The sequence below is a fragment of the Erinaceus europaeus genome, chromosome 4, assembly GCF_950295315.1.
Source record: "Erinaceus europaeus chromosome 4, mEriEur2.1, whole genome shotgun sequence".
Classification (NCBI taxonomy): domain Eukaryota; kingdom Metazoa; phylum Chordata; class Mammalia; order Eulipotyphla; family Erinaceidae; genus Erinaceus; species Erinaceus europaeus.
Window position 1 is genome coordinate 22,200,589 of NC_080165.1, and position 9,545 is coordinate 22,210,133.

Genomic DNA, 9,545 nt, shown 5'->3' on the forward strand with positions numbered 1-9,545 from the left:
GTGTGAATCTCTTTGCACACATTACCTTGATTGATAAACAAGAAGTTACCCCATCAATAGGATGGATTTGTAAAGAAAAAGACAATTTGGCTGAACTTTAAACCTCATGGAAAAAGACAGAATGCACTTCCACTGATCCAAAAATAGCACTCTCTCTTTTTAAAAAGATTTTTATTATATTTATTTTATTTAATAGAGACAGTCAGAAATTGAATGGGGGGAGTCGGGTGGTAGGACCCGGGTTCAAGCCCCTGGTTCCTCACTTGCAGGGGAGTCGCTTCACAGGCGGTGAAGCAGGTCTGCAGGTGTCTATCTTTCTCTCCCCTCTCTGTCTTCTCCTCCTCTCTCCATTTCTCTCTGTCCTATGCAAGGACAGCAGCAACAACAATAATAACCACAACAATGATAAAACAACAAGGGCAACAAAAGGGGAAAAAATGGTCTCCAGGAGCAGTGGATTCGTGGTGCAGGCACTGAGCCCTGGCAATAACCCTGGAGGCAAAAAAAAAAAAAATTGAGCTGGAAAGAAGAGATATAGAGGGAAAGAGACAGGAAGACACCTGCAGCAAGGCTTCATCACTCACAAAGCTTTCCCGGTGCAGGTGGGGACCGGGGGCTCAAACCTGGATCCTTGAGCACTGTAACATGTGTGCTCACCCAGGTGCACCACCACCTGATCCCCCAATGGATCCTATGTGCACTTAACTGGGTGTACCACTGCCCAGCCCCCAAGATTTTGTTTGTTTATGTCGCTTGACGCGGCTGGATGCAGAAAAAGGAGGTTTGGAGCAGAAGGGAACACAATCCTTTATTGTTGGGTCAGACGGATGGTTCAGGCCACATGGAGCCAGCCAAAATGGCCAGTCCCCACTACCGCACCACTGGGAGAGAGAGAGAGAGATGGAGGGAGGGAGGGAGGGAGAGGGAGAGAGGGAGGGAGGGAGAGGGATAGAGGGAGAGAGGGAGGGAGGAGAGGGAGAGAGAGAGGGAGAGAGAAAGGGAGAGAGGGAGAGAGAGAGGGAGAGAAAGAGGGAGAAGGGGGGAGAGAGAGAGGGAAGAGGGAGACAGAGAGGAGAGAGAGGGAGAGAGAGAGGAGAGAGGAGAGAGAGGGAGAGAGGGGGGAGAGAGGGAGAGAGAGAGGGAGAGAGGAGAGAGAGGAAAGAGAGAGGGGGAGGGGGGAGAGAGGGGGAGGGAGGGAGAGAGAGGGGGAGGGAGGGGGAAAAAGGGGGAGGGAGAGGGGAGGGAGAGGGAGGGAGAGAGGGGGAAAGAGGAGGAAAGAGAGGGAGAGAGGGGGAGAGAGAGTAGGAACAGAAGTGGGAGGGCTTTATATGGCAACAACCAGGAGTGATGTGTCAGGACAGGATTGGCTGGGGAAAGCACCTGAGAATATCTGGGGAAGGGGCAAAACCTGAGGGCAAAGACTGCATCTGCATAATTCTCCAACATGTTTATATGCAAGAAACAGCATCCAGAGTCCTTTTTCTTTTTAAGTTTTTAAATTTTAAGTATTTATTTTCCTTTTTGTTGCCCTTGTTGTCTTTTTATTGTTCTTGTAGTTATTCTTGTTGTTATTGATGTTGTTGTTGTTGGATAGGACAGAAAGAAATGGAGAGAGGAGGGATCCTTACATCGGTCCTTGCGCTTTGCGCCACATGTGCTTGACCTGCTGCGCTACTGCCGGGCTCCCAGTCCTTTTTCAATATTCAACAGATTGAATTCAGGGCCACATGCATACAAGTCATGTGTTCTACTTCAAGCCACCATCAAGACACCATACTTTAACTTTCACACCTCACAAGTATGGGTCAGAAAAGTTCCAGACTGAGTAGATTTAAATTCCACTCCTTAGATGGGTTGAAACTCCAATCAAACTGGATATGTAGTCTTGGTTTGATGCAATGGGGCTTGGCACAAATGACTCCATATCCTTTTTTTTTTTTAATAATTTATTTCTTATTAGGGAATTAATGCTTTACATTCAACAGTAAATACAATAGTTTGTACATGCATAACATTCCCCAGATTCCCATTTAACAATACAACCCCCACTATGTCATTCATCATCTTTCATGGACCTGTATTCTCCCCACCCACCCACCTACCCCAGAGTCTTTTACTTTGGTGTAATACTCCAATTCCATTTCAGGTTCGACTTGTGTTTTCTTTTCTAATCTTGTTTTTCAACTTCGGCCTGAGAGTGAGATCATCCCATATTCATCCTTCAGTTTCTAACTTATTTCACTCAACATGATTTTTTCAAGGTCCATCCAAGATCAGCTGAAAACGGTGAAGTCACCATTTTTTACAGCTGAGTAGTATTCCATTGGGTAACTATACCACAACTTGCTCAGCTACTCATCTGTTGTTGGACACCTGGGTTGCTTCCAGGTTTTGGCTATTACAAATTGTGCTGCCAAGAACATATGTGTACACAGATCTTTTTGGATGGGTGTGTTGGGTTCCTTAGCATATATCCCCAGGAGGGGAATTGCAGGGTCATAGGGTAGGTCCATTTCTAGCCTTCTGAGAGTTCTCCAGACTGTTCTCCACAGAGGTTGGACCAATTGACATTCCCACCAGCAGTGCAGGAGGGTTCCTTTGACCCCACACCCTCTCCAGCATTTGCTGCTGTTACCTTTTCTGATGTGTGACATTCTCACAGGAGTGAAGTGATATCTCATTGTTGTCTTGATTTGCATTTCTCTGACAATCAGAGACTTGGAGCATTTTTTCATGTGTTTCTCGGCCTTTTGGATCTCTTCTGTGGTGAATATTCTGTCCAAGTCCTCCCCCCATTTTTGGATGGGGTTATTTGTTGTCTTGTTGTTGAGTCTGGTAAGCTCTTTATATATGTTGGTTATTAAACTCTTATCTGATGTATGGCATGTAAAGATCTTCTCCCATTCTGTGAGGGGTCTCTTGATTTGGGTAGTGGTTTCTTTTGCTGTGAAGAAGCCTTTTAATTTGATGTAGTCCCATAGGTTTATACTTGCCTTAGTCTTCCTTGTAATTGGATTCGTTTCATTGAAAATGTCTTTAAAATTTATGCGGAAAAAAGTTCTTCCAATATTTTCCTCTAAGTATCTGATAGTTTCTGGTCTAACATCCAAGTCCTTGATCCACTTGGAATTTACTTTTGTATTTGGTGAAATACAGTGATTCAGCTTCATTCTTCTGCATGTTTCAACCCATTGTTTCCAACACCATTTGTTGAAGAGACTCTGCTTTCCCCATGTAATAGTCTGGGCCCCTTTGTCAAAGATTAGATGTCCATAGGTGTGGGGCCTCATTTCTGGGCTCTCAATTCTATTCCACTGGTCAGTGTGTCTGTTCATGTTCCAGTACCAAGCAGTTTTGATGACAATGGCCCTATAATATAGTTTGAGATCTGGCAGTGTGATGCCTCCGGTTCTGTTCTTTTTTCTCAAGATTGTTTTGGCAATTCTAGGTCTTTTCTGGTTCCAGATAAACATTTGTAGCATTTGTTCTATTCTCCTAAAAAATGTGCTTGGGATCTTGATGGGGATAGCATTAAATTTGTAGATGGCTCTGGGTAATATATTCATTTTGATGATGTTAATTCTTCCAACCCATGAGCATGGAATATCTTTCCACTTCTTTGTGTCTTTTTCAATTTCTTTGAGTAGTGACTCATAATTTTCAGTATACAAGTCTTTCACTTCTTTGGTTAGGTTTATTCCTAGATATTTTATTGTTTTTGTTGCTATAGAAAAAGGAACTGATTTCTGGATTTCAATTTCTTCTAACTTAGTGTTTGCATAGAGGAATGCCACTGACTTTTGAATGTTAATTTTATAGCCTGACACATTACTGTATTGCCTGATGATTTCCAAAAGCTTCTTGCTAGACTCCTTAGGTTTTTCCATGTATACTATCATGTCATCTGCAAATAAGGAGAGTTTGACTTCTTCTCTTCCAATCTGTATGCCTTTAATTCCTTGCTCCTGCCTGATTGCTATGGCAAGAACTTCCAACACTATGTTGAATAGTAATGGTGATAGTGGGCAGCCCTGTCTAGTACCTGATCTGAGGGGAAATGCTTCCAGTTTTTCACCATTGAGTATGATGTTGGCTATAGGTTTGCTATATATAGACTCCACTATCTTCAGGAATTTTGCATCTATTCCCATTTTTTGTAGTGTTTTGATCATAAAGGTATGTTGTATTTTGTCAAAGGCTTTCTCTGCATCTATTGATATGACTATGTGGTTTTTGGTCTTGCTTTTGTTGATGTGGTGGATCACATTGATTGATTTACGTATATTAAACCAACCTTGCATGCCTGGGATAAACCCCACTTGGTCATGATGAACAATCTTTTTGATATACTGCTGTATCCGGTTGGCTAGAATTTTGTTCAATATTTTCGCATCTATGTTCATCAGAGATATTGGTCTGTAGTTTTCTTTTTTGGTTGTGTCCCTGTCTGCTTTTGGTATCAGGGTGATGTTGGCTTCATAGAAGCTGGCAGGGAGTATTCCAGTGTCTTCAATCTTCTGGAAGACTTTTAAAAGTAGAGGTATTAGTTCTTCTTTGAAAGTTTTGTAGAATTCATTTGTAAAACCATCTGGTCCAGGACTTTTATTTTTGGAAAGATTTTTGATAACTGTTTCAATTTCATTAGCTGTGATGGGCCTGTTCATGTTATCCACTTCCTCTTTACTTAGTTTTGGAACTTGGTAGGTATCTAGGAAATCATTCATTTCTTCCAGGTTCTCTAGCTTGGTGGCATATAGTTGTTCATAGAAGCCTCGCATGATGTGTTGAATTTCTGCAGTGTCTGTTGTGATATCTCCTCTTTCATTTACTATTTGATTTATTTGGGTCTTCTCCCTTTTTTGTTTTGTGAGTCTGGCTAAAGGCTTGTCAATTTTGTTTACTCTTTCGAAGAACCAACATTTACTTTTGTTGATCTTTTGTATGGTTTTCCTATTCTCAATGTTATTTATTTCTGCCCTAACTTTAGTGATTTCTGTCCTTCTGGTTGCTTTAGGATTCCTTTGTTGTTGTTCTTCTAGGTCTTTAAGATGTGCCATCAGGCTGTTTATTTGTGCCTTTTCTTGTTTCCTAATGTGTGCTTGTATAGCTATGAATTTCCCTCTTAGGACTGCTTTAGCTGTGTCCCAAATATTTTCATAGCTTGTGTCTTCATTTTCATTGAACTCTCGAAACATTTTGATTTCTTCCTTGATTTCCTCTTTGACCCAGAAGTTGTTAAGAAGTGTACTGTTGAGCTTCCACATTTGGGGACTGTTACTAATCTTTTGTTGATTGTTAAGTGTTAGTTTAATTCCACTGTGGTCTGAGAAGATGCTTGGGATGAATTCAGTGCTCTTGAATTGGCTGATGCTGTCTTTGTGGCCTAACATATGGTCTATCCTTGAGAATGATCCATGTGGATTTGAGTAAAATGTGTATTCCAGTTTCTTGGGATGAATGACTCTGAAAATGTCCAATAGTTCTAGTTTATCTATCTCTTCATTTAGCTCCCTTATGTCTTTACTGATTTTCTTCCTGGAGGATCTGTCAAGTTGAGAGAGTGGGGTGTTGAAGTCCCCTACTATGATTGTGTTACTGTTAATATATTGCTGTAGCTCTTTCAGTAGAAGTTTGATGTATTTAGATGGCTTCTCATTGGGTGCATAGATATTAATAATTGTTAAGTCCTCTTGATTGACTGATCCTCTGAGCATTAAGTAGTGTCCATTCCTATCTTTTTTAATCTTATCTATTTTAAAGTTTATCATGTCAGATATGAGAATAGCTGTTCCTGCCCTTTTTTGTGGGCCATTGGCTTGAATGATCGTTTTCCATCCTTTCACTTTAAGTCTGTGTTTGTCTTGTTGAGTTAGGTGAGTTTCCTGTAGACAACATATTGTTGGGTTGTGTTTTCTGATCCATCTTCCTACTCTGTGTCTTTTAATAGGTGAATTCAGGCCATTGACATTTATTGATATCAAAGATTGAAGATATTTTAACGCCATTCTTGAAGAGTTTTAGAGTGTTTTGATATATGTCCTATTTGTGGTGGTCTGGTTGTTTATAGGAGATCTTTCAGAACTTCTTTCAGGGCAGGCTTGGTGATGGTTGCTTCCTTCAACTGTTGCTTGTCTGAGAAGGTTTTGATGCTTCCATCTAGTCTGAATGACAGTCTAGCAGGATATAGTATTCTTGGCTGAAAGCCTTTCTCATTGAGCACTCGATAGATATCTTGCCATTCTCTTCTGGCCTGTAGTGTTTGTATGGAGAAGTCTTCTACTAATCTTATGGGTTTTCCTTTGTAGGTGACTCTTTGTTTTTCTCTTGCAGCCTTGAGGATCCTTTCTTTATCCTTATTCCTTTCCATTCTAAGTATGACATGTCTTGGTGTCTTTAGGTCTGGGTTAATTCTGTTTGGGACCCTCTGGGCTTCTTGAATCTTTATGTCTTTGGTGTTGTCTAGACTAGAGAAATTTTCAGCTATTATGGCCTGGAGAATGCTTTCTTCCTTTCCTTCGCTTTCTTCCTCTGGTAAGCCAATAATGCGTATATTGTTTCTTTTGAAGTCATCCCATAGGACTCTGTTGTTGTTTTCAGCATCTCTTAATCTCTTTTTGAGATCTCTTACTTCTTTTTTAGTTGTCTCTAATTCGTCCTCAATCTTGCTAATTCTGTCTTCAGCCTCATAGATTCTATTCTCTCTGCCCTCTACTGCTTTCTGGAGTTCATCTATTTTGTTGCCCTGCTCTGATACTGTTTTAGCTTGTTCAGCTAGTTGCCTTCCGAGCTCAGCGATTTCAGCTTTCAGCTCTCTAATAACCATGAGATAATTAGAATTTTCTTCCATATTCTCATTTGTTGTTCCTGCATTTCTGATTACAATTTTTTCAAATTCTTTACTCACTCCTGTTATTATTTCCTTAGCTAATGTTTGGATGTTGAACTTGTTGTTTTGTGCTTCACCCTCTGGAGGACTTTTAGCTGGACTCTTGTCCTGGTTCGAGTCTCCAATATTTTTTCTTGTTGTTTTAACCATTTTATATATTATGTTATGAGTTCCCTTTATCAGTACTTTTCAAATTATTGATTACTATTGCCTGGATTGACTTGTGTCTAAGTAATTTAATTAAAGGGTTTACTGTGGTGGAAGTTAACAGTTTTTTCAATCCCTGAGTTGGAGCTCAGTGGTGTAAAAGCCTCTTTGTTTTTCTTTCCTGTAGGCTATGGGAGCCTGAGGGCTTTTAAACTATCAATAGGCTTCTTAGCTTAATCACTGACTCCTGACCAAGAGATAAAGCAGGGTGTGGCAGAGATAATCCAGTGGTTATGCAAAGAGACTTTCACAGCCCCTCACCTATGCCACCGAGGTATAGGTCTTCTCCTGAGTTTCCCGGTTAGATCTCTGTCTCCTGGTGTCCCTCCCTGTTGCTGCTCCAGATTCTGAGGGTAGTAGCAATGGAGACTCAGAGTTGCACTTGGTGAGTCTCTGGGGAGTCCTTTCCTCCCTTCAGCTGTCCCCTTGTTGGTGGAGCAGACTGGAGGTGGTGTCTCCACTGATAAACTGTTGAACTGTTAGCAGTCACTTAATCTCTCCTTAGGCCCCTCTCTCCTCTCTGTCACCAGCCACTCGTGTTTGTACTCACGGGTGATTTACTGGGTTCCTGTGGTCATTCTAGTCCTGTCTTGTTTCGGTCCGGGTGGTCTCCTTTGGTATTCCTAGTTGATCCGGGAGAGGAGAGGAGAGGAGAGGAGAGGAGAGGAGAGGAGAGGAGAGGAGAGGAGAGGAGAGGAGAAAGTGATCTGCTGCTCATAGCTTCGCCTCTGGAAGTGGAATCTCCATATCCTTTTTGACATTATGTCACCTCAAATGACTGCTTTCTTAATTGTTGCCTCGGGACAAGGAGCCAAAATGAGCAGTATTAGAGTTTGGTTTATCCCTGATTTCAACTTTATCAGTTTTTAAATTTTTAAAAAAATATTTATTTATTCCTTTTTGTTGCCCTTGTTTTATTGTTGTAGTTATTATTGTTGTTGTTAATGTCATTGTTGTTGGATAGGACAAAGAGAAATGGAGAGAGGAGGGGGAGAGAAAGACACCTGCAGACCTGCTTCACTGCTTGTGAAGCAACTCCCCTGCAGGTGGGGAGCCAGGGGCTCAAACAGTTTTTGTTTTTTTTTTAAAGCAATGTTACCAAAAACAGTTCAAAAAGTGTTTGCCACTGCAAAGCTCCAATTAATCAAGAGGCAAGGGTTGGTATAAGAAAGACAGTTTTGGGGTCAGGCAGTGGTGCAGTTAGTTGAGCACATGTTACAGTACTTAAGGACCTGAGTTCAAACTTTTGTCCTCCACCTGCAGAGGGAAAGCTTCACAAGTGGTGAAGCAGCGCTGCAGGTGTCTCTCTGTCTCTCTCCTTATCTCCCCTTCCCTCTGGATTTATCCGTCTCTATCCATAGAACAAATAAAATAATAATAAAAAAGTCTTTCTCAGGTCCATAGAATAGCCTGAGAAGATCGCAGACTCGTGTTCAAATGCTGTAATATATCAGACAGTGAGCAAGGCTTTTAATGGCAAGAAATAGAGAGCTGGGGAGAGGCTACAGGTACAGACTCTGGCTTTTTCAAGAAACCTTCACAAATTCTTCAGATCCGGTTCTGTTAGAAATAGCAGCAGTTTTAGAGTTGTTAATAGTTCACCTAGACAGTCACCCAGGTTTGAGCCCATTCCCCAGTGCACTGCAGAAAGCTTCAGTGCTATGTTGCCTCTCCCCCTGACCCTCCCCAAATCCCCTCTCTGGAGTAAAGCCCCAGAAATGAGAAGTTTTTTATGTAGCAGCTTCAGGTGTGTTCTGTCTGCATAAACCCAAGTTACTCGAATGATGGCAAACTTGTCAATTCTCAGTGTCAATACCTGGAGTTGTTAGCTATCTGGAGAGTGAAAATGAAGTTTATAATACTGGTAACAGGAATTCAAGATTCTAAAACTTGTGCTGATGGTCTTTCAAATTGCGACTCTGTATCAATGAAGTCATATGGGAGATGCATTTACAGAAAACTTTCATTAAAATGAATTAAGTCAAAAAATTAAAATCTTGAGGGTTGGGCGGTAGCACAGCGGGTTAAGTGCAGGTGGTGCAAAGCACAAGGATCTGTGTAAGAATCCCTGTTCGAGCCCCCGGATCCCCACCTGTAGGGGGGTCGCTTCACAGGCGGTGAAGCAGGTCTGCAGGTGTCTGTATTTCTCTCCCCCTCTCTGTCTTCCTCTCCTCTCTCCATTTTCCCTGGCTTATCTAACAACAACATCAATAACAACAACAACAGCAATAACTACAACAACAATAAAAAAACAAGGGCAACAGGGAGTCGGGCGGTAGCGCAGCAGGTTAAGCGCAGGTGGCGCAAAGCGCAAGGACTAGTCTAAGAGGAGAGAAAGATAAGACACCTGCAGACCTACTTCACTGCCTTTGAAGCGATTTTCCTGCAGCTGGGGAGCCAGGGACTAGAATCGAGATTCTTAGGTCAGTTTGAGCCCCTGGTTCCCCACCTG